The following is a 24,668-nucleotide window of genomic DNA, read 5'->3' on the forward strand; positions in this document are numbered from 1 at the left end:
TTCTCTCTGTGAGTTCTCATGGGCAGCCAAAGAGCTTTCTGACTTAAGAAATCAAGAATGAGTTAGAACAATTTATATTTCTAATGATTTAACTTAACATACAGCACTGCGTTTCTGAAGGTTCTTCAGCTTCCATATGTGTGAAGAGCTGTACTGAAAACAGTGGGAATAAATTGTAAATGGGATGCAAGTTTCATCAGAAAGAAGAGTTGACTATGAGGCCAAATAGCTAAAAGGGAATTATCCGGTTCTGGAAACAAACCTTTCCCAGTACTGACACAGATTTTGACAGGAAATGCAGAATATATTAGGAAGATGGAATAACATGTTGAAGATCTATTACATGTTGCTTATTGTTCACTGTATTAGCCAAATTTTTCACTGTATTAGCCTGTATTAGCCAAAATGCCAACAGAGAGATAAAAAAGACATATATGTTTAAAAATCTAGGATCCATAAAGTAATTGAGTTTGTGTGATTTATAAATCTGCCTACCACTGCCGATGATACCCCATTTAGCTTGAGGATAAGATTCCTACAGTTCTTAGAAATGTCTTTCCATTAAGGTAGATATTAGTCTTTCACTTAACACCAGGCAGCTAGCTGGCAAAGTTACACCTGCCTTTTTAATGACAGTACAGAACTAAGATCAGCCTTGACAAAGTGCATGTTCTTTTCCTGTAATTTTTGAGAATTGCTGCAGAAAAATCCAGCTACAGTTCAGAGAACAAAATGCTTCTTTGCTTGTGTCTAGCCTGTATTCACCATTCAAGAGGAGCAAGGACTTCTGACTGTCAAGGGGTATAACTTCCAAAAGAATTGTGAGGACAAGTTTTATGCAGAGCTGACTGAAGACTGAGCCTTAGACTACTTTTGCAAAATCCTAAATCTCCTCACTTCCTTAACAAGTGGTTTGATTACCATCTTGTTACTGTCCTACTATCTTGGCCAGTAGCCTGATTGAGAGAACATGGTTTAAGTTTGGCTAGATATTTGGATTTTTCCAACAAGTTATATGAAGGGAAGATTATTTCATGCCTTTTCACAGGAGGCAACTGCTGTTCTAATCTGTGTTCTAGACACATAGTGTGGACATTTATTCCAGTGCAATTTCATATGCCAGAAATGGGTCAGTTTGAGGCCTGATGCATGATGGGGGGGCAGAGCTATCTCTGGAGGCTAGAGGAGACTCCTACATGGCACTCTTGAACATCTGCATCCATTAAGTATTTTAAAAGTCTAAGTGCTTTGCTGGATTACGCTGTTGTTCTTGAAATATCTACCAATCTGTCCATATGCCCTTCATTGTTTTGCAGAGTGTCATAACTGTAATTTTGCCTACATTTAATTTATCTCAGGCTTGTATAAAACAAACAGGAAGCAAAACCATTTGCAGTTTTAGGCATATCCTCCGTTCAAGATTGATTTGATGTAGAAGTTCCAAAGGGTGGCTTAAATAACCTAGCTCAGCACTGACACCTTTAACTTCCTTTTAACTAGATACAATCTGGTCTCTGCTCTCAGCTTGGTGAAAAAGATGAAAAAGAGTGAAATCTGTATTTTCACTGCAGTTTTGTCTTCCTCCTCTATGCACTTAGTACTGTCACAGAACCTGCTTATATCACACACATAGTAGCCACTGCAGAAGTAAAGCCCTTTTTCCCATGTTTATTGCATAATTAAATATTAATCACTTTATGTCCCTGGGTTGCCTAGAATTCTCCAAGTTTTTGAAGATACTTTACTCTCAGCTTTCTGCCTCATTTGACTTTTCACAGCTATGAACCTGAAGGGAGTTTTTCAACTCAGTGACATACATTTTTAAGAAATTCTAAATAAGTAATGCACATTTTCAAAATATGGTCTGAGGAAGACGAATAAAAAAGTTCACACAAGCTGACAGCCTCAGAGAATGCAAAACAAATGAGAAAGCCCCAAATCTGTTTCACACTGCAGCGCAGAGCTATTTCAGAGACAGATGGTCAGTCTTCCTGTAAGTAGTACTTGTAAACAAAGTTCCAAGAAACAATAGAAAACCTGCTCTCTTCTGGTTATTACTTCAGAGGATCAATATTGACATTATTTTGAATCATTGGATACAAAATGATTATGTGTGATTTTTAGCTATTCTCTGTTGTTCATTTATGAATGGCTTTATGAAACATTTAAACTTTTAACCTGACTATATTGTGCAACATTTTTTAAGAAAATGCATTGTGTTAAACATTTGTTTTCCTAAATATCTAATTTCAAATTAGAGAATTACCAACAAAGAAATCATTTGAATGCTTCTGCCCCTAGGATATTTTAATTTTTTGTGCAAAACACAATAATTTGATAAGCAAAATGTTCTTTACAGAAGAATTGTACTATGAATGTGAAGTATGTGATGAAAAAAAAATGGAATTCTGTGTCCTGGACAGATAAACTATCCTCAACATGTGAATTACATAAGCTGAATTGTTCCTTTCTTTTCATATGATTTTGTATATTTTTCAATACATGATAGAACCCAAGATGACCAGATCAAGTTTCAGACCCACACAGATGAAGAAATACTTTCTTTCTTCATCTCCCTGTAGATATTATAGATGATAACAAAAGCTGAATTGTTTTGTATAATTATGAATAACAGCCATCTGAAAATGCTGATAAATACTTTGATCCCTAAAGTCCTCCAGTGCTGAAAACATGAGTTAATAGGTTTTAGCTGCTTTCAAAAGGTAAACTGAAATTCCTAGAATAACAATTTTGACTGCAGATACTGACAGTCAGAACTGATAAGCTCTTGAATACCCAGTATTTTTGATGAACTAAGTTATAGGGACTGATGTGTTTTAACATTTCAGGCCAGATTCCTTTATCCTATTAAAGTTCAAGCATAACTATAATGCTACTTCCCCTCTCTAAGCGTGACAATTTTATCAACAGCTCGTCCATTACTTATCTTATTTGCATAGTACAATAATAAAAACCTATTCCTAAACAAGATAGCTATCCATTTTCACAAACTAAAAATACTTGGGGCTCATAATTGTACTAATTAAATCATTCTCACAAAAATGTTTATATGTCTTATGAAATCAAGTTTTATTTAGTTTTGTTTTTCTTAGTCATGGGAGTAGTTGTTAAGTACACATTATATCTTACAGAAAGAATGCTAATATTGTAAGGATTGTTTCCTGTATCTTAAAAAATTGTGACTAAGGCAGGTGGGTACATCTGCTGTGTCTAAAGAGGTCAGGTACTGTAATCCCAGGGCAGGAGGCAGCTATTTCAATAAGGAAGGATTTTAAAACTAGACTTCTATTTATATTCTGTGAGCTCTGTAGGAACATCTGCAGCTCCATATTGATTACTCTTTGGTTGGATTGTGAAGACTTTGCCCTATCATATGTCCTTGAGACAGTAACCTAGAAATCCATTTGCCTTACACTTAACCTTTCACACAACTGCTGAATTTAGTTATTGTGTGTATGGGACTTTGGAAATAACTATACTCCCATGGCAATACTAGAAATGAAACAAAACAAGGACTGCACCAAATTTACAAAGCAATGCTACTTGCCACATACTGTATAATGTTCAGAATTACACCCTTGTTAAAACTTTTCTAATATACTTCAGCTTTTACTAGCACGTTCAAGTGAAATTATCTACTTTGCTCTTGAAAATAACAACTGCATTGTCTGGGTTCCTATACCATGGGATATCCATACTTATGTATCAGTGTGGTGGTCCAGCAACAACATGTTATGTATGGTTTAATTATTGGATTTGGAGCCAGACAAGGCTTCCGACAGGCTCAGAAACACATCAGCACAACTTAGATAAGCCTTACCATGGGGGAAAAGATGCAACCCCAACAGACCAACAGACATGCAAAAGAAAGAGCCATATACTGGATGATGACAATAGACTGTTGGGAAGTATTTGAGAGCATGAGAAAACAGCAAATAAATAAGTGACAAGGCTTAAATTCAACAAAATAAATATCCAGCCTTCGATTTAGATATTAATTTTTCCTCATCTTCTGGGAAAAAGATTGTTTTGATACCTGGATATAGCACACATACCTTTAACTAAAATTGAGCTCATATATTCACAAGTTTTTAAAATCATCACTCTTCTAAAAATCCCACAAAGCAATGCTGTTTATGTTTATTAGCACTATTTGATGCTGACAGCACAACATTAGGAGTAGTTGAGTAGATTAATAGAAGATGTGCAATATTATAGTACCTATATATGTGTGTATATATATATATCTGTTCTGGTTTCACCATTTATCAATCTATATGAAATGCAAGAATGGGAGATTTATGTTGTAAAGTGTACCTTTTGATATAAACAAAATACTTGAAAGGTGGTTTGATTCTCTTTATGAAAGGAATTGTCCATACAATCTCTTGGATATCCTTCAAGATTTATTTATGTTTTAGACATAAATAGATATTTTTAGACAAATAGTGGATCAAAGAAAACAAAACTTGAGGACAGTTAACTGCATGAAAAAAAAGAGGAACAAAGTCACACTTCAGGCTTTCATCCTTTGAACTTCCAAACCAAAGTATTTTTATCCACAAAACACTTCCTTTTCATCTCATTTGCAGTTTAATAATTTGCTGGTAATTCTTCCACATGCTTCTATTACTATCATAAGACAATATCATTGTAAGAAATTAATGTCAGCTTTTCAATCATTATAAGATTTTCATCATCATCATACATCTTAGAGCAGCTGTGATTTTTTCTCATCTGTTGGTAATCCTTTTGAGTCTATATTGTTTGTCCAGTTTATGGGAGACACCCTTGGATCTATTTCTGTATAAGAACGGTGTAAAACCTTGTAGGCAACTTTAATGTATCTCTGTCAATTCACACTCAGAGAAGAATTTTCTTAGTGGTAAAAAGTCTTGATCCCCAAGTTAGCTTTGTGCATTATGACACCTTCCAGTATGCTCAGAAACTCAAAAGAAAAAACTAAAAGCATAAAGCTCAAGAGGAGATGGAAATGGAATCTGTTCAGGCACAACAGATGGTGGATGTAGCAAAATTCTGGTGTCAGAGAAGAGGATAAATTTTACCTAACTTTGCATGCTGTAATGTGTTATTATCCACACTGAGATGGCTACTATAAACTACCTTTAAATTTAGTGAGGAAAATTCACACCTTTTGAGCAAAAATTATCTGACCTATTTATATTTGCTCTTTAAGATAAGAGAAAGTACATACTGAAATTTCTTATTTTTTCTTTTTATTGATTCTGAAGGTGACCAATCCTGATACATTCTGCATTGCAAATACTCTGAGGGATATTCTGAGATCTTAGAAACTTGGTTTTTATTTAGAAGAGTATAAATTGAGCCATGTTTAGTTACCTAGTTGTGAAGTATCTTCCTTCACCTTGTGACAGACCAGAAAAAATAGGTTTCTTCCATTTCAGTCCTTAAAAATGACAACATATATATTTCTCAGTCTTCATAAAAATGGGAAGAGTTTTTGCTGCCATGGAGGTAAGCAATAAAATGCTTAGAGCTCAGTCCTTTCACAAATTCTGAATAAAATTTGCCAGAAGCTTTTCTTCATGTCTCATTGCGGCATTGCATTGTTTTCCCTGGTCCTGGGCAGCTCTGGAGAGCCTGGCTAAAGGCGCTGTTTCTCAGCAGAACTGGCGCTGCCGCGTGGCCCAGGCACTGAGGTGTTCAGTGCAGTGGCATGAGGCTGGCCACGCTCTGTGGCCGGTGCTAGGATGAGACGAAGAGGCAAAGGAGGCACACCCTATTCTTGCGGTTGGCTGGAGAGATTTTTTGTTGCGTGGGGCTGCGATGGAGAACAGCGGCCGCTCCCTAGCGCCGCATGGACAAAATGGCCACAAACAAAGGAATGCATGGGATTTTATAGGGGGCGGGCCGACAGGGGTGGAAGCCCCCCTTGCCCAATGAGGACAGGTAACGGGGGAGTGATGTAGACTGCGGCAACCAATGGGGACACGACAGGGGTGTGTACAGTGCTCCGGGACGAACAGGAGTGCAGGGATGGAGGGACAGACACAGAATTCTCAGGAGTGGACGGGGGGTGGTTACAGGACTGGCGTAATGATGCTCCAATGGTAAGTGACCCGGTGCGAACCACCGCGGGGGGAACATGGGGGTACACAGGACCAGCTAACATATATCAGAACCCCTTGACATGAACCCAAACCCGGGATGCAACATCTCATCTTTTATATTCTATAAAAGCAGAATGGACTAAAACATTACATTATTCAATTATTCTAGTAAAAATTCTACCATTTTTAGCTTTGTAAATATGGTGGGTGAAATTATTTCTATGGATCTCTCCTGTTACTAAATATTGCAGCTTTACAGAAAACTTCCTACTAGATTCTTAATATTTTTAAAATAAATTCTATATTTAAACTTTTAATTTCTCTGTACATGTGATGATGTTAAAACATCCCTGATTTTGTTGTAGGAACTTCATGATGTTGACTGGAGCAAGACCAGGCAAGTGCAGAGTCCATTGTGGTAAACAGAGAGTTTTCAGCTGTAAGAAGTAAAGCAGGACCTCCAGCTGCCATGGTTACAAGGAACAGGGACTAAGCATTCCCTTGACAGTAACTAGTAGGAAGTGTGAATATCTTGCCTTGTCATTCAATGTCACTACCTTAAAAATTAATTTGGGAAAACCTTCAGGAACTTTATTCTGTTAAGATTTAGTATAGTTAGTATAGTTAGTTCACAGGGAGTTAAACTGCTGGGGACATAATAATTTCTGAATAATAAATTATTCAAAATAACCCCACTTTTAGGTAGCAGTTGCATACTTAAAAGGCATACATGACATGAAGTCATGTATCATGGCCTGGAGTCCCAGGGGTCCGTCTGGCCCCCTGGGCAGCAGCCACCATAGGTGTCCCGGATAGCACTGTGCTGATGAGGCACAGCCTGTCTGGGCCCTCCGGCTAGCTCCTAGCCACAGGCATCTTTAGCGAGCACTTGTGGAGTGACTTCAGCTCTAGTGATTTCAGCTCTCAGTGATTTCAGCTCTGTGCTCGCAAAGTGCCTTGACAGACACAGGGATGGAGAGAGGTGAAGGCTGTGTGGAGTTCTGTGGAGATGTCTTTATTGGCAGCTTCTGCAGAGGGTTCCAGTGACAGCTCTTCCACTGAACTGGGCAGAGGTGAGGGTTTAAGTATCAGTAGGGTACTGGGGGATTGGGAATTGTCCAGTGGTTGGGGTCAAGGAGAATAGGACCTATAGCCTTACAGAGAGATAACAGGGGTCTGAGTGCGGAAGAGGGGCAGCTCAGGTCCACTCATCATGACTCTGCATTTCTTATCTTAGGCTAGTGACCGTCATAGAGGCCTTGCAGGGCCTTTGACTGCTACAGTCATGTATGTTTATTTTTTTTTAATTGATCAATGTCTGGTAAGATGGGATGCTTAAAATCTTCTTATTCCATTTACCTGAAATGTTGAAGCATGACCCTTGTCTTGTTTTTCAAATTTACATACAAGCATCTCAGCTGTGTGAGATATTTACTTTGCTGCAGAGTTCACAGGAGAAACCTTCCTCTCAGAGAAGAAATCTTCCTCCATATTGTTGTAGGAAGGCTGAACTTTTCAATTGAACATTATCGCATAGTGGAATGACACAAATAGTTAAACACACAGAAACCTGAAATCAGCAAAAAACAATAAGCAAATGAACATAACCACCTACCAGCTCCCTCCCCCCCAAAAAAATCCCAAAAAACTACCAAAACCAAACCAAACCTTGGTGGGATTAATTGCAAATAAATAATTTTAACTAATTTAAGAATAAATAATTAATATTGTTAAATCTGCCCTTTAGAGACCTACATTTATATATGTTGTGCGCAATTTTTAATTGCAGAACTGAATGTACACAAGTGCAAAATTGATATATTTTTAACTGGAAAACAATATAGTCTTTAGTTTAGCCCAGGGGCAGATAAGTCTGTCTTTCAAACTCAAAACACCATGTGACTGTGGCTTTTTTTTGCTTTTTGCTTCTTTGAGGGTGTTCATTTGGAAGTAAGAACAAAAATGCAGTCATTGTTGGACATGTTTAGGAAGCTCATATGCCAAGAGCAGTAGATGAGTAAAACATTACAGTAGGAGAAAGAAGCAGTAAAGTTGCGGCGTGGGTTTTTGCTCTCCCCAGCTGCACGCAGCTCTTGGGAGCCCGGCTGTGGCGTAGCTTCCACGTGCTGCTGGGGTTTGCTGCCGCGGGTTCCCAGACACGGCTCCGTGTCTTGGGCGCGTGGGCCAGCCAGTCTCTGTTACCGTGCGCTAGGGACCCGGCAAAGAGGTAAGGAATTTGTCCATTTACTCCGTGCTTGGCAGGAACGGTTTATTGGTCACGTGGCATGGTTCGATGGAAAGACGCGACCGCTCCCGGCACTCGCATGGGAGCAAATGGCGCCTAACTGCCGGCGGGATAGGGCTTTATGGAGGGGTGGGGCGAGAGGATCCACGGCCTGCCGTCCAATAGGGGCGGCTGCCGTGGCGGTGACGCCAGCAACAGCGACCAACCAGAGAACCCCACAGGGGCGGGCACTGAGCCAGAGCGGGCTGAGCGGGACCGTGTGGCTCGGGGCGGCCAGCACGGGGTTTCCCGGGGCCGGACGGCAGGGTGGTTACAGGAGCGGCAGAGGGGGAAGATCCGGCAGCGGGCAGCATGGGGGCAGAAACCGCGGGGGGGAACAACACGGGGGAAACGCGGGATTACAGAATTTGGCTTATTTTAGCATAAATTAGAAACCCTAATCTAAACCCAAACTCCGGGATGCAACATAAAGTAAGAAAAGAAATTCAAAGTAGGGCATATTTATTCTTTTCTAGGTCTATTCAGAAGGAATAGACTGGTACTTTGAACAGCCTGGTATATTATCTCTAACTAACATGTTTCCTTCAAAACTCAGTTATTGCTGCCAAAGAGTTAAATTATTTTTCCTCTTTTATTTCTTTCTAAATTTAAAGTAGATATGGAAACCAGTATGTTTCATAAGGAAGTTTTCTTTCCTATGGAGTTCTCTATTTTTTCCAATATGAATATTAATTATTAATTAATAAAGACAGGAAAGTGTTTGTATGGGATCTGATTTATCTTTAGAAAAAAGCTATTTAGTAGTAATTGTGTTCTTTCATGTTCTTGAAAGCAGAATTCTTCTCATCATATATATTTCTCTGTGTATATCTCTATATGTAAAACTGGTCATAATTTTTTCTTTGCTTTTAAAGGATATTTGTCAAAATCAATTTTGTTTATATAAAATATATCTACCTGAACTGCGTTAATAGAAATATAAAGCTCTTAAAACCTTTTAGCTTCCTGTAACTGGTGTGTCAAGTAAATATTATATATGTAATGGTTTTAACTGTAGTCAGATGGATCTAGAAATATGTATATACGGCAGCCTTGAGGAGTAAAGGTCACACAAATGCACAGATGCACATCCATGTATCAATATCTCTATATTTATTTTACACGGCATGAAGAAAAATGGTGCCTTTTGCCTAAAAAGAAAGTTTGTGTGATTGAATCGGCGTTTCTCCTGGCTCCGGGCAGCTCCAGCACCTTTCGGCACTGCCTCCCTCTGGAGCTCGGGTTCACCGCTTGCTCCCATGTGCTGCTGCCGCGGTGTGCCATCCGGGGCTTGCCAGGTTCTGTCGCCTGCATGAGGGACGTTGGTAAAGGGCGAGGTAATGTCCAAATCACCCATGAGGGAAGCGGGAAGGTTTTATTAGCCACGGAGAGTTGCAGCGGGAAGACCGTGACCCGTGCTTCCAGCGCCCGCGTGGGGAAACTGGCGGCTGGGACCTGGGAGGCGTGGGGTTTTATCAGGGGTGGGGCGAGGAGAGCCCCCCCCCCACCCAATGTGGGGCAGGCACCATGGCAATGACGTGGACCACAGCACCCAATGAGAACCCGGCATGGGTGGACATGGGCCTCCGGGGTGAAGAAGGTCACAGAATTGGGGTAACAGACACTGAATGCTCCGGACGGGGCAGGGAGTGGTTACAGGAGTGATGAGGGGACGCTCCAATGGCAGGCAGGCAGCCTGGTGCTAACCACCGCCAGGCGGGAGGGGGTGGGGGGAAACACGGGGGTTGCACGGGGATACACAGAACTTGGCTAGCTAACATAGATTAGAACCCCTAATCTGAACCCAAACCCGGGATGCAACAGATTGACAGAACAGGATGCACATTATGCTATTCAGTTTAGTTTGATAAAAACCTGAATTTGTAGGATAAAGGTTTGGCTATTTGAGTCTCTAACATATCTTCAACATATTTCTACTGCTAACATTTTTGATTCAATTCTGAAATTCATAAAAGAAGCATAAAGACACAGTTTTGATCTCAGTCTGGATTTTCACATAAGTCTGTTTCTATTTGTTTGATTTAAATTTCATAGATCCTCTGCATTCCTAAGTGATTTGACTGACAAATGCTGTAAAAATATTTTAATGCAGAACTAATACTGCAATATTGTCTTCAAAAATGAAAAAATGTCCGTGAGCAAAAAAAAAATAGTGGAGAGAAATCCAGCGGCATTTTTATTTATCGATGAAAGTCATAAAATAGTCATACAAGAAGAAGAACTGAACATACACTTCAAGAATTATTCAGCATGAGAGTTTTATCCACCACCAGAAACGTTGATTTAGATACTGACTCATTTCTGTAGTGTGATGTTGTTCCATAGCTGGAGGAATACTTAAGGAATTGTGCTCAACATGTGTTCTGGTTTTGTCTGGAACACAGTTAATGTTCTTCACAATGGCTGGTACACAGAGCTGTGTTTCAATTCATGCTGAAAACAATAATTCAGGGATGATTTAGCTACTGCTGGGCAGTGTTTGCACAGAGCCAAGTCCTTTTCCTCTTCTCAACCTATCCCATCAGTGAGAAGGCTGGGGGTGCACAAGAAGTTGTGAGGGGACACAGCTGGGAGAGCTGACCCCAGCTGATCAAAGGGATATCCCAGGCCATTTGGTGTCATGTTCAGCATGTAAACCTAGGAGAAAGAGGAGGAAAGGGAGTCATTTGGATTGATGGTGTTTGTCTTCCCAAGTCACTCGTACAGGTGACAGAGCCCTATTTTCCTGGAGATGACTAAACATCTGCCTGCCTATGGGAAGTGGAGGATGAATTTCTTGATATTTTGTCCTTTCATGCACAGCTTTTGCTATTAAAATTGTCTTTATTTCTCAAGATATAAATACTTTTTTCTTTCCTTTTCCCTCCCCCACCCAACAGTGCCAGTGAGGGACTGGCTGTGTTGAGCTGAGCTGCTTCGGGAATTAAAAAACAACAAAAAAACAGCTTTAAGGATGAAAATAGTATGTGAGATAATTTAGAAGACTGGGTGTAGAGAAAATAAAGAAATTTAATGAATTATCATAATCTCTAAATCAAGAAATAATACCCAGTCAGCAGTGTGACTATTATCTACATAGCAGAAAGAGAATAATTGGTTCTAGACTTCAGCTTCACCTTGATTCAGGCTTATGTTCCAAAACAAGATGCAACAAAGGATAAAAAGTAATGTTTGTTAATGTCATAAAATGGAAACAATTCCTCAAAGATGGACACAGCCTGGAAAGTGAAGTGAGGCATCGGGGATAGTGAGGGCAAGAAGAAAAGAAAACAGTAAAGATTCTCCTATATATAAAATAGATGAAGAAACAGGAAAGTTTGAAGAGTTATTGCACTAATAGGACCCCTTCACTGCAGTGAATGAAACACAAAAATCTAATCAAGTGCAACGCAAATGTGTGGTATATATAGGTGTATGTGCTGGAGAAAGAAAAAAAACACAGAAAAACGTGGGATTTTTTTTTTTTGTAGAAGAGTGGAGAAAAGTTTTGTGTGTGTGTGTGTGTGAGAATTTGGAAGTGATTATATCAATTGCAGAAAAATATATCAGTAATCATCAGAAGGAAAAGTACTTGTTAATGACTCATCTAGAAAGATCACCTTTCCAAGAAAACAGGAAGATAGAATACCTAGTAACAGAGGCTGATTAAAATAACGAAAGAGATCAACAGGAAGATCTTAAGATTCTTCAGTGATACATTGCTGACAGATATTTTGGAGCCAACACAGATAAGAAGCTGATAGGTCTTCAATAAACTAGAAAAAGACAAGGCCTAAAGTTACAGTTAATAGTTTAAGGCAACAGTAGGTACTAGAGGATTATCTATCATACAACTCTGAGCAAGAGCACAATACTGACACAAATGGTGTCAAAATGGCAATATATGTCAGTTTATCAAACATATTCTAGACTAAACAAATTAAGGTCTTGGTAACACTTTTTTGGACATGGAATATAAAGGCTGGCATCTCATCTGGAAGTCTGGCTAAAATTTAGGCTTCCTGGCTGTACAAAAATACTCAAAGAATTTTGTCCTACAGAAGAAGGGCAGGAGGCCAGAAGGAAGAAAAGGTAAAAGGAAGAACAGAGAGAAAGAGCAAAGAGAGGATGAGGGCAGACTGGGCAGTTCTCACTGGGGACAATAGACCAATATGTGAAGTTACCTAGAAGGTTTCATCACCTGAAATAATATAATCCATCAAGGATGTAAAAATTGTGCACATCAAATTGCAAGGTAGAAGCAAATGAAGTTTTAGGGTTGGTATTCAGTTTTCTAAATGCAGACACTATGGGAGTACCTGACAGCTACTTCTTCAGAAAGGTACATATTTCCAGTAACTTGGTATCATCTCACTAGCTGTTAGATACCAGTGTTTATGCAACAAAATGCCCCATTAGATTATTTCATGTTCACTATGATACCTTTTTCATTAGGCTGTAAAGAAGAAAGGTGAAAAAAGGTTTTATTTGCCTTTTGAGAAATTTGCAAAATGAGTTAGGTGACAAACACTTTGTGTTGATGGGAACTGGACTAAACTTTTTAAGGCAGTGTTATTTTTAATATTGCCTTCAAACAAGAACTGACATCTGACCCATTAGTCTTTCATCTTGTCCTGTAACAAAAATATGTCCTAAAATCCTTTACATTAAATTATCCATCTCTAAGCCATTCCCATGACAGAAACCGACAAAAACCGGACATACCAGCTACCTCAAATTTCTGTTGCAATCAGTTCATAATTCATGGCCACTGAGCGAAGATGGGTTTAATGCCTACAAAATCCCCCTTTAACCATCCATATCACACAACCAAGATAGACTAGAGAGAAGGTTGCTACTGTTATATTAATTTTTTTCTATTTATTATACTGACGAATTTAAGTGACTTCCATTTCTTCATATTATTGTTCTAGTTTCAGGCAAGGACAGGGCAAATTATTTGCAACAGCTGGTAGAGAACACAACCAGACCCTAATATGCCTTGGTACCACCTCATGTCATTGCCAGAGGAAGGGGAAAAGGGACTCCGGCTTCTGAGAGTGGGGTGTGGGCTCTGTTTGGGCCCTGATGAGGTGGTTAGTGTTTGCTGCAAATTTTCCATGTGAATAGTTTCTTTGTCTTACTCCTTTTGTTATTAATATTGTTGTTGTTGTTGTTCTTTGTTTTCTTATCTCATTGCTATTTCCAGTTGCTATTTCCAGTAAATTCTTATTTCAACGTGAGGTTGGCTGCACTTAATTTCTAATTATAATCTTTTGACACTATCAGACTGGTTGCATTCAATAAAAACTTTCACAATCACAAATGTAATGATATTGGGATTTATTGAAGCAGAGAATATACGAATTTGGAAATTACCATTGATAAATGCAATTACTGCATTAGTGCTAAATAGACATATAGACATGCTAAAAAAAAAAAAGAAAAAATCCATTGGTAATTCATTAATCTTAACTTCGCAATCAATTAAGCTTTTTTTCACCTAGGTGTTATCTGACATAGTCAGAGACTCAAATCTTATTAAAGATGCATCCCTACTTTGGGGAGAAGAGAGGAGCCAGCATGTTGATTTGTGTGTGAAATGGTGTTGCATTCTTATCCTCTGCCGTGGAGGATTTCAAATGCCAGATTTCTGTCATAATTGTAAGGGAGGCAGAGACTTTACATGTGAATGAGAGATACAGAGAGTTTCGTTTACAAACGCCCAGTAGGTCTTGTGTTAGGGTGTGACATGTTGGTATCACTCCTTCTTTGACCCCCCTGAGGCTAAGATTACCTCTGCCTGATAACCTGTCACTTCCATCAGCAGGCTAGCACACCCACATTAATTCCTTTCTCATGGTAATCCCCTCAGCACATGCCTCATGGCTTTAGACCTCATTCCTACAGAAATATAAAACAAAATATACTACCTAAAGGGTAATGCACTTCAAGTTTATCTTATGGCATACAGTGAAAGGGATCCACGAATACAAGACTGTGACTAGGGAATACTTATTTTCTGGGATTTTATTTTGTTGTTGTTTGTTTGGTTGGTTTGGGTTTTTTTTTGTTTTGTTTTGTGTTTTTTTTTTTTTTTTTTTTTTTTTTTTCTTTTTTTTTTTTTGGGGTTTTTTTTTTTTTTTTGGGTAGCTGGCAAATGATGTTAGTTGGTGGCTGGGTCAAAGCAAACAGAAGGTGGCAGTGTTGTCACAATGCACAGTTACAGTGGAGTCCATTGCCCATACAACATGTATGACAGAATGTTACAGTGATTTAGAAAGCAACTATTGTATCAAACCAAGTAGAAAACCTAAGAGAAAGATATCCTCTAAATATTGTACACATAAGACCCCTTTGTATTATTTATCTGTGGTTGATACATGAAAAATTTTCCCGCAGTTAGTTTGTTTTCACGTCTTGAGCTTTGTTACTCTTGTCTTTACAGCTGTATGCCTCTTAATTGTTTTCATCATTGCCACTTTTTCTTCACCATCTTCAAATTCTTACTAATTTCTAAAATGTTTATTGCTCTCAACATCTCTGTTCAAACAAACCAACTTCAGTTCTATCCACAGGATGCAGTTACAAATTTTCTAATGCCTAATACAATGGTAGATTAGGATTATTTGTTTTCCTTGTGTGGGTTGGAGCCATGGCATTTTACCAAAAGCCATTATAAATTTTTAAGTCATATAGCGATAGAGGCTTTTCACTATTATTTGGAATGCCTGCACTTGTGTCAGCTTTCCTTCAAGTAAGAACTCAAGATCAGTATTAATTTTTAATGGTTTTCTTTTTCTATGTTAAATGCCTCTAGAGCAAGCTTAATTTTTTCTTAACAAAACAATGGATCTCCTACCCAAACCAAAGTTCATACAATACTTTGTTAAGTAGATAGACATTCTTTCTTGGTTTTGAGATCTAATAGTTTTAAGAGTAGACAGCTTTTCCTTTAGCTCTATATTAGAGTCTCTAGAAGACCTCACATGACTGGAATTTTATAGTTAGTGTGTTTACTGCCAGCACTCCTAAAGTATGCTTTTTTTCATTACCTGGTGCTTTTATAGTGATGTGTTTGCAGCTATTTTTTCCACAGTGTAACTGGAAGGCACCTCAATTGGTGTCTCATTTGCATCACTCATTTAGCTTAGCAGATAACTATGATCTTTATGTAATCCAAATACATACTGCAGGAATGCAGGTGCGGCGTTGCACTCTTTCTCCCAGGTCCGGAGCAGCTCCGGCACCCTTCGGCGCCGCCTCCCCTCAGATGCCCGGGTCCACCTCTTCTCTCCCGCGTGCCGCTGCTGCTGGCACACCGGTCGGGGTCTGCTGGGTTCTGTCGCCTGCACGAGGGTCTGAGGCAAAGAGGGAAGGAATGTCCAAGTCACCCATGAGGAAGGCAGGAAGGCTTTATTGTCACGGAGAGCTGAAGTGGGGGGTAGTGACCCGCGCTTCCCACTCCACATGGGGGAAATGGCGCCAGGACCCAGGAGGGAGCAAGATGATATAGGGAGGGCAGACGTCGCCCCTCCCAATCCGTACAGGTGCCACAGTGATGACGTGAGACAGTGACCAACCAGGGCAGGGAACTGCAGGGGCGGACACCGAGCCTCGGGCTGAGTGGGATCGTAGGGATGGGGCGGCGGACATGGGGATTCCCGGGGCCGGACATGGGAGTAGTTACAGGAGTGGCAGGGGGGAAAGCCCAACAGCAGGCAGCATGGGGCCAGAAACCGCGGGGGGGGGGGGGGAGGTGGGGGGAAGACACGGGGGAAGCATGGGGGTACACAGGACTCGACTAGCTAACACAAATAAGAACCCCTAAAACCCAATCCCAGGATGCAACATGCAGGCAGTGTGCAAATGGAACCAGAAGGCTGATGCCAGCAAACCAAATTCTTCACTGGGGACAGAAAACATTATGATGCACAGTCTATATGAGCTGACCAATAATGACTTTGAATTCTTGCTGAAGAATACTTTGTGCTCATCTTGGACTCTCAGTTTAAAATTTTTCCTACCAACATAGAATCTCTAACTACCTGTAACTCTTGAAAATATTCTTCTTTGGGCACTCCTTTTGTTTATGTGTATTAATAGTCTAATCGTTTTTGTCATCACACATTTGCCTCTATCCCACAGCAATTTTTAAAATTTCCACCAAATCCCAGCATACAGCATAGTTGCATAGCTGAAATATGCAGTGTATCTTTTCCTTACATTTGCTGGTAGTACTCATTTCACTCTAATTCACTTCTACAGTCCTACCTAGAACTCACAGAAGTGCAAAAATCACAACAAATCTCTGTGAAATTCAGACCATTCGATAATTTTGCAAGTTTCTCCTATCCTCCCTAGAGGAACTTCCACATCACATTAAATAAGGAAATCCCAGATTTAGTCCTCCCAGTTATGCAATTCAACTACCTTGAGGACAAAAACCCCTTATCTTCCTTTCATGTAAAGTAAATAAGTTCTTTATAAAAACTCCATTTTATTTCATTTGGTTTTCTGTTCATCCATCTGCATACAAATGCAAAAAATGTAGGGGAAAATAATATTTTACTGAACAAAAAGAGCACTACGTTTTAGCCAACTCTACTATTCATATTTATTTTACATTATTATTTTGTTAACTGTCTGGAAGTGCAAAGCCATGAACAGAAGTGAAACCACAATTACTAATTGCATATGTTTTAGAAGCAGCTTTTCATTATGTGCCATAATTTTATTGCGTATTAGAGTTATTTTTTTCTGGGTACAGTAGTCATTTTCATCATTAGAGCGTATAAGAAGCTCATTAATTACCTTGAACTGCCAAGCTACTTTCTTCCTAAATTACATATCTATTTCCTATTTTATGTTAAAGACTTTTCAAAATAAAATTTAAGATTTTTTTCCTTCTTAGAAGATGTTCTAAAGCAACATGATCAGCTTTATAATTAAATGTTTTGACATGAATAAGCTTATCTGCTTTCCTGAAGGCAGTGGGAGTAGATCATTGGGTTATACAAGAAGTCTTTATCATCAAGTACAGGAACATAAATGCAGGAAAAGTTATAAATACTGAAATAGTTTTTAGCATAATTAACAATTTAAATGCTTTTGTAGAGATTTGAAATAATGATGAACAAGAGAATTTAGTATTTCATTTTTGCTAATCACAAAACTGAGCTATTACCCACCAGATAATAATGAACACCACTTCTATTAGTGTTGATCTCTTTGTGCTGGCAAATAGAAAATAACATCAGGGTAAGACAAGGGCCATCAACAAAAGAATTTCTAGCTTTGAATCAACCCTTTTACCTGTTCTAAATTTATATGTAGTGTCTGCCTTTTGACTGAATGATGGTAATCCTGTAAACTAAGTAAAATGAACAGTGTTCTCATGGCTGGACTAGGCAAAACTTTAACTCCAGACATTCTTTTATTTTTGCAGTTGAATTGTGATTTATCAAGTAATATTTCAGAGCTGACTGGTTTGCAGCCTCATGCAATTGAGTCTTTCTGGTTCACACTTCAGCATTTCCCAGTCAGGTCACTCTACAAGACAGCAGTGCATTTCTGTTGCCCTGTTTTCTGCTTGTGGAAATGGACTTTTCTGGTCCAGTTTTGTACCAGTGATTTTCAGACCATAAAATGTTACTGAAACTCCTTTTAGCATTACTCCTATATGAGGGGTCTTGACTGTTTATGTTGAAGAAGCTTTCAGCTATGAGTTTTTGAAACAGTTCTGTTCTCTGCTATTCTTTCTAAAGGGTAGGTGTGGGAGAAACTAAATCTTTCTAGTGTCCTTCTGAAATATATTTTGCTTTTATAAAACTTGCATGCAACTGTTCATGATCTGGATATTCATAAGTTTTAAAGCACTCTCTGTATTTTTTTATTTAATGTTCAAGTGTTATTTTTTGTAGTCATAGCATATTCAATGCTTCCTAATGAGTGTTCAAATGCAATTCTGAAATAACTCAGTGGGCCACAAATTGCATTCTTATCAAGGAAAGAGCAGTCAGGCAAACAAGCAAAGGACTGTTTCCCAGAATAATAAAAATATTCATTTGTATCTGAGGTTTTTTTCAACATATTAAGAATGTCTTTATTATAACGTTGAAGCTCTGCAATGATCTTTTGTGTGACTTTATTTTTATGTACCTAGGAGGATCAGTCAAATTTTCAAGAAATGGATATGGTATCCTTTTCCACTACTCAAGCAACAGTGGTAAATTTCAGCAATAATAGAAAAAGGTAATATTTTACACATTCCATAATATTTTCACATCTCTTTTGTATGAGTTCTGGCTATGGATTCTATTTGACTATGGGAGAATCTTACAATTTCCTAACCATAATATCATCTACCTTAAATAGCATATATCAGTGATTTGGTGCAAGAAAATATGTTTACAGTTATGGAAAAAAAACTTTTACAGAAATTTCAACTGTATTAGTGTTACTGTTAACTGTAAGTACTAAAGCAGATTTTATATATATGATTTAATAAGTTTGCAGTGATACGGTAGTAAAAGCTATTTAGCCACAGGCGAGTGATTTGGACTTAAGTGATTAGGACTTGAAGGTGGATTGAAAAGTGAAATGAGCCCTTTGGCTTGGGGGCTCATTATCAGCATCACAAAATCCATCTGAATCTCAGACATCAGCAATGTATTACAAGGGCTGCTGCGGGGCCCAGTACTTTTTAACATCTTTATTAATGACCAGATGATGGGACAGAGTGCACTCTTGTTGCAGTGTGATTTCATGGTTTCCCCCTGAACCCTGGTTTTCTCCCCTGAAGTTGTCGTCCCAGATGTGTCAATCAGTCCTCCTTTCCCCACCCTGACCCCTGCCAGCACTATCCATCACTCCTGGGATTCCAGAAAGGGCATTGAGTGATTGGGCAGATTCAAAAGATGCCCTCTACCCCCGGGGGGCATTGGGCTATCCAGGTGTCCTTTGTCCCTTGAGACCTCCTCTCCTGTACCTGGTTGGTGGGCTCCCTACCCGTCCCCTCCACCCCTCCCGCATTTAAAAGGGCAAGCAGCCACGTGGTCCGGGAGTTCTCTTGGAGCTGTTGCTACATTCAGAGGCCTGCGGGCCAGAATAAAAGCTCTGGATTAAAATCCTCCATCAGAACCGACTCCTTTCCTTCACCATAGCCTTAAAGACCTCTCCGGCAGCGAGAAACCTGAGAAGTGGACCCTCTGCGAGGGAAGCTCCGTCCCGCCGCCACCAGAGCTCCAGCATGCCTGGACTTGTGTCCACATGCCCAGCTGCAACATCCAGCTAGGCAAAGGTGTCTCTGGGGTGAAACACCACAGTGGCCACTATTTGGTTCAGCAGCAGGGCCAGACCAGCCAAGGCATGTCCCGTTCTCAATATTGGTGACACCAATATACTCTCAGGACTTTTGCAGATGATGCAAAACTGGAAGGAAAGGTACCACTGTGTTGCCATTCAGAGTGACCTTGACAACCTGTAGAAATGGGCTGGTGGGAGTCTTACAAAGCTTAACGAGGGAAATACAAAGTCCTATGACTGGGCAAGAATAATCCAAGGCACCAAGACAGACTGTGAGGCCTGCTAACTGGAAAGAAGCTTGACAGAAAATGGGCTGGGAGTCTTCCTGGACAGAAAGTGGCCCATATGCATGAGGGGAAAAAAAAAAAAAAAGGTAAGGTCAAGATGACTTGATATCTAATTACCGAAATTATACATTTTAATTTCCCGTGTGCTGTTCTGACAGTGGTCACTCTGATTATAAGCTGCAAAACCGATATTAATATTTATTAAAGAAAAATATATTTGTGCAAAAGCTTAGACAAAGAACAACATTCAAAGTTACTGCTTTTAATAGTGATACAATTCTAAAATACATATGAAGACCAGAAATTCTTTGTAATTATGAAAAGTCTGCAAAATACAAAGAACACAATCTAAAAAGGTTCTGAGTTAATCAGATACAGAGTAGAAGAATCTAGTTTATTTTTAAGAAGAAAAGAACAGAAAATATGAATGAGAGAGGTGTTTTAGAGCTCTCCTGTCTGAGAAGGAAAAACTCTTTGCAGGAATTTTCTATTAGACTCATCATTCTTTAAAAGTACTACATAGGAAATCTATAAGTAGGCTGTGAACAACTTCAGTCACTGCACTACATAGTTTATCAACTACATTATAAACACATGGATTCTCATAATACTGGTTAGCCCAGCATGATAGTTTCTTGCACTTGATGCCAAGCCAATTTTATCAGTACTGCTCCTCAGAAATTTGGCCTTGTAAAAGAAAATGTATCTTTATCTTTGTAATAGAAATAAGATGTCATATGGCTGAGCAAATGCAATGTGCTCTGTGAGTAACCACTGAAATTAAAAGTCAACCTATCAAATGCAAACTGTCACACGGCTTAGGGTAATTAAAATTCTCTTTTCCCCTACTTCCAGAAGGGATTTATATTTCTTTTTTTGACAAGAAAAACGTCTCAAGTTATATTTCTTATTTACAAGGAAATGCACCTCCTATGCTACATTGTGGTAAAAATTACATGAGAGGGTTTTTTTTCAGATTTTTAAAGAAGAAAAATATATTGCTTCAGAATGCATGTCCAAAAATTTTTCCTTACATTTCCAAGTTAGTACAAATGAATCTTCCTTTTGAGTAATTAACTTTTGTTTGTTGTTTCTTTTTAGGAAGGGGTGATAATTTTGTTTGGTTGGTTTTGGGATTTTTTGTTTGTTATTGTTTTTGTTGTCATCGTTGTTGAGGGTTTTTTTGGGCAAATGTTTAGAAATAATTAATGTCTCCTAACTTTGGCCATAAAAAACATATATTTTTCTGGGCTATTTCAGGCTAGTTCTTGACATACCATGTGCAGTAGTAGGGGTAAAAAAGCATCTCCAGAAGGGAGCAATCAAAAAAAGGCATACAAGAAGAATCTCATCCAGAGTATTTAAGATTGGAGCAAAAATTAAAGCATAGTGATAACTATAATGATTATAATATAATTACTGATCTAATCAATAAATTATCTGAGCTTTAATAGTCAAGATCATTGCCAGTGAAAATACAAAAACTTATGTAACTTAACCATCTTCTTTAATACTAAGCCATTTATCTATCTATCTATCTACACACATATAATGAAGTTGACTAGCACTACTCATTAGGGGTCAAAGAACTCTGCTAGAAACTATCCCAGAATCACAGAATGGCTGAGGTTGGCAGGAGCTCAGGAGATCATTATGTCACCTAGAGTGGGCTGATCAGAGTAGTGTATGGTGAGGTTTTGAATATCTCCAAGGATGGAGAGAGATTCCACAACCTGTCTGGGCAACCTGCTCCAGTGTTTGACCTCCTTAACAGTCAGAAAAAGTTTTTCTTATGTTTAACTGGAGTTTCTTGTGTGACAATCTGTATTTCTCTGGGCATTACTGAGAATATTCTGAATTTGCCTTTCTGAATCCCTCCCATCAGGTGTTTATCCACAATGATAGAATGCACCTGAGCCTTCTCTTTCTGAGGTTAGAATGTCCCAGCTGTCTCACCATCTCTTTGCATGTCAGATACTGCAATCCCTTAATCATTTTACTGTCTCTAATTCTAGTGCAAAAAGACACAGTAAAAGGCAGTTTCTGTTCAAAGCTTCCAGCAGGAATATCTACCATAAAGATACATTAATATATGTTCAACTAAGCTGAGAACAGAGCTAGGTGTTGTGGGTCTTCCCTGTTCAGCTACCTATCAACCTGCAATGTCATAGTTCAGGCCGTATGCACACATACAAAGTCTCTGCTAAGCAGAGAAAAGAGAAAAATGTATTTAAGCTTAATTAGATATAGAGATCTAGAAGTAAGTTACTTCTTGCTCTGAAATACTGACAGATATCACATGAGGAAATTTAAGATTTTCCATTTTTAATTTCACTTTATTACATGAATTAATTTTTTACCTGCTTGTTTCCTGAAGTTGTTTAAAGTTACCAGTTCCCATGGATGAATTTTGTTAGAGATTCTTTAGCAAATCTAAGTAAAGAGTAAAACAATTAAAATGGGATTAACAATTAAAATTATTCCCCAAAATAGATTTTTATGGATTGTGGTGTTTTGGGGATTGTAAAATGTGCTTTAATTGTGTCTCATTCAGAAGCGTAATGAGAAAATATGTTTTACTAACATGATATAAAGTATATTAATTTAGTTTTCTATTTCTTGTAGTAATTGGAAATAGTTTTGAAACTTACCTGATAGTGGTCTTCCAATCAATTTTAGAAGAAATCCAAATATATATTAAAGACAAGATGCAAAGAGAAGAACAATAAGAAACAAATAATTTTATAGAAAAAAGATATTTTTTTCTAAAATAGTGAAATAAAATTAAGGATTTCACTTGCAAGTCTTTAAACTCTGGTCAATCTAATACATCATTGGAATGTTTCGGTCTTCCAAGGCTTCAGTTCCTCTCCTTCAGATCAGAAGGAAGTTTTCCTTCTTAGATTGTCAGAGATATATCGGGTATTGTTTTATTTCATTTGCTCTCTCTTCTGGTACAACACATGTATCTCTTGAACCTTAGGAAAAGCAAAGGGATATAACTGGTTTATATTGACTGAATTGGGTAGGAAGTTCAGCACTCACTTCATTTATCTATGAACTAAACACTTAGATTAAGCTAGTTGTCTAAATTCTATATATCCATGACAGATATGTTCTTCTATGTGGCAGGTGACATGCTGTGTGACAATCACTGAGAAGATTTGTAGATATTCCCTCCTTGTAACTTGGATCAATATTCAGTTCACTAAGAGAGAGACCTAGCCACTATATCTATGTTGGCAACCCTTTTTAGAGAGAATAGACTTTTACACCATTTTAAACACTGCACTGTGTTCCATTAATTCCTTACTTTCTCATTAGCTGTTTTAAACTCATGCCAATTTACTTTGATGTAGGAGTTACACAAGTCTTTTAACTAATCTTTTTAGTTATCACTTTATTGGTTTCAATATTTAGGCTTCCATTTAAAATAATTTATTTTTTCACTATGGTTTCTCAGCCAAGAATCACTAAATATTTTAGTTTGAAAGGGACTTCTGGAGGTCCAGAAGCCTTCTTCATAGATTTATATACAAAGATATAGAGATTCTTTAGAGTACAGTGGAGAATCTTCTCTCTGAAATCAAATCACATGAGAACCAAAAGAATTCAAGTTGTATTTTACTCTAGGATGTTCAGATGGTACAAAAAAGGGAAACATAAAGCAACTTGTGTCTTTGATTTGCTGACCTTGCCTCTCATGAAAGGCATTACTCCTTAGAGAGATAGGCATAAGAATATTGTGTTCCAGTTCTCCATTATTCCCAAATGTGTGGTGAGTATATTGCATTGACCAGTATCATGATCTATACCTTCAGTATCTCAAAATGTTAATTTAATAATTTTTTCTTAAACAAACTGAATAATTTCTAAATCATAGCAGGAAAGTGTTACTTATTTCAATGAACAGACTTTTTGCTTTTCAGTCAATAAAACCTATAAATATTATACAAAAAACAAACTTTGCATGTTTTAGAAACAGACTTTTTCTGTGTATCTAAAACACATTTTTTTGTTATTGGGAGTTTGATTAAGGAATTTAAACTTTAAATTTCTTTTTTTGTGTTTTTTTTTTTCCCTCAAAAGTTAGTTGAAAACAGTCAGAATCAAACCAAATAATTTGGTATTATATTCAGCCTAAGCCTCTGCTTTTTGGCAGATACCCCACAGCCATCAATGCAGTAATTGGCTAAAGGTGATTTAATGGCATGTATTTCAAAAAGAATCCCAAAAGAGATCCTGGTGTGTGAAGCAATAAATGTCTTCTTTAACTCCAATAAACATGACATCTTGTTGAACACCACATAAACTGCCCTCATATCTCGGCCATTGGAATTATCAGATGACGCTCTAAAACACAAAATAATTTCTTGGCTCAGGAAATGTTTGTTTTAAGAGATCCGCTTACAAAAGCAATAAAACCTAGTCATTTGAGACTGAGAAAAGTTTTCACCACCTGTAAATCAAAGCCTACTCTCTGACAAGACTTTTGGCTGCTGTCCGAAATTATTTTTGGCTGCTTGAAGTTCTGAAAGTCAAGATCTGTATTCTTACTTGAAAAACGGAAGATTTGCCTGACCTTTAAATTATGCAGTTCAGATAAATGTTGTAATTCAAACTAAAAAGATTATACAATGTTAATGAGGATTCCACTTCTTAGTATTTGCACCTATA

Source organism: Vidua chalybeata, chromosome 2 (genome assembly GCF_026979565.1).
Source record: "Vidua chalybeata isolate OUT-0048 chromosome 2, bVidCha1 merged haplotype, whole genome shotgun sequence".
NCBI lineage: Eukaryota > Metazoa > Chordata > Aves > Passeriformes > Viduidae > Vidua > Vidua chalybeata.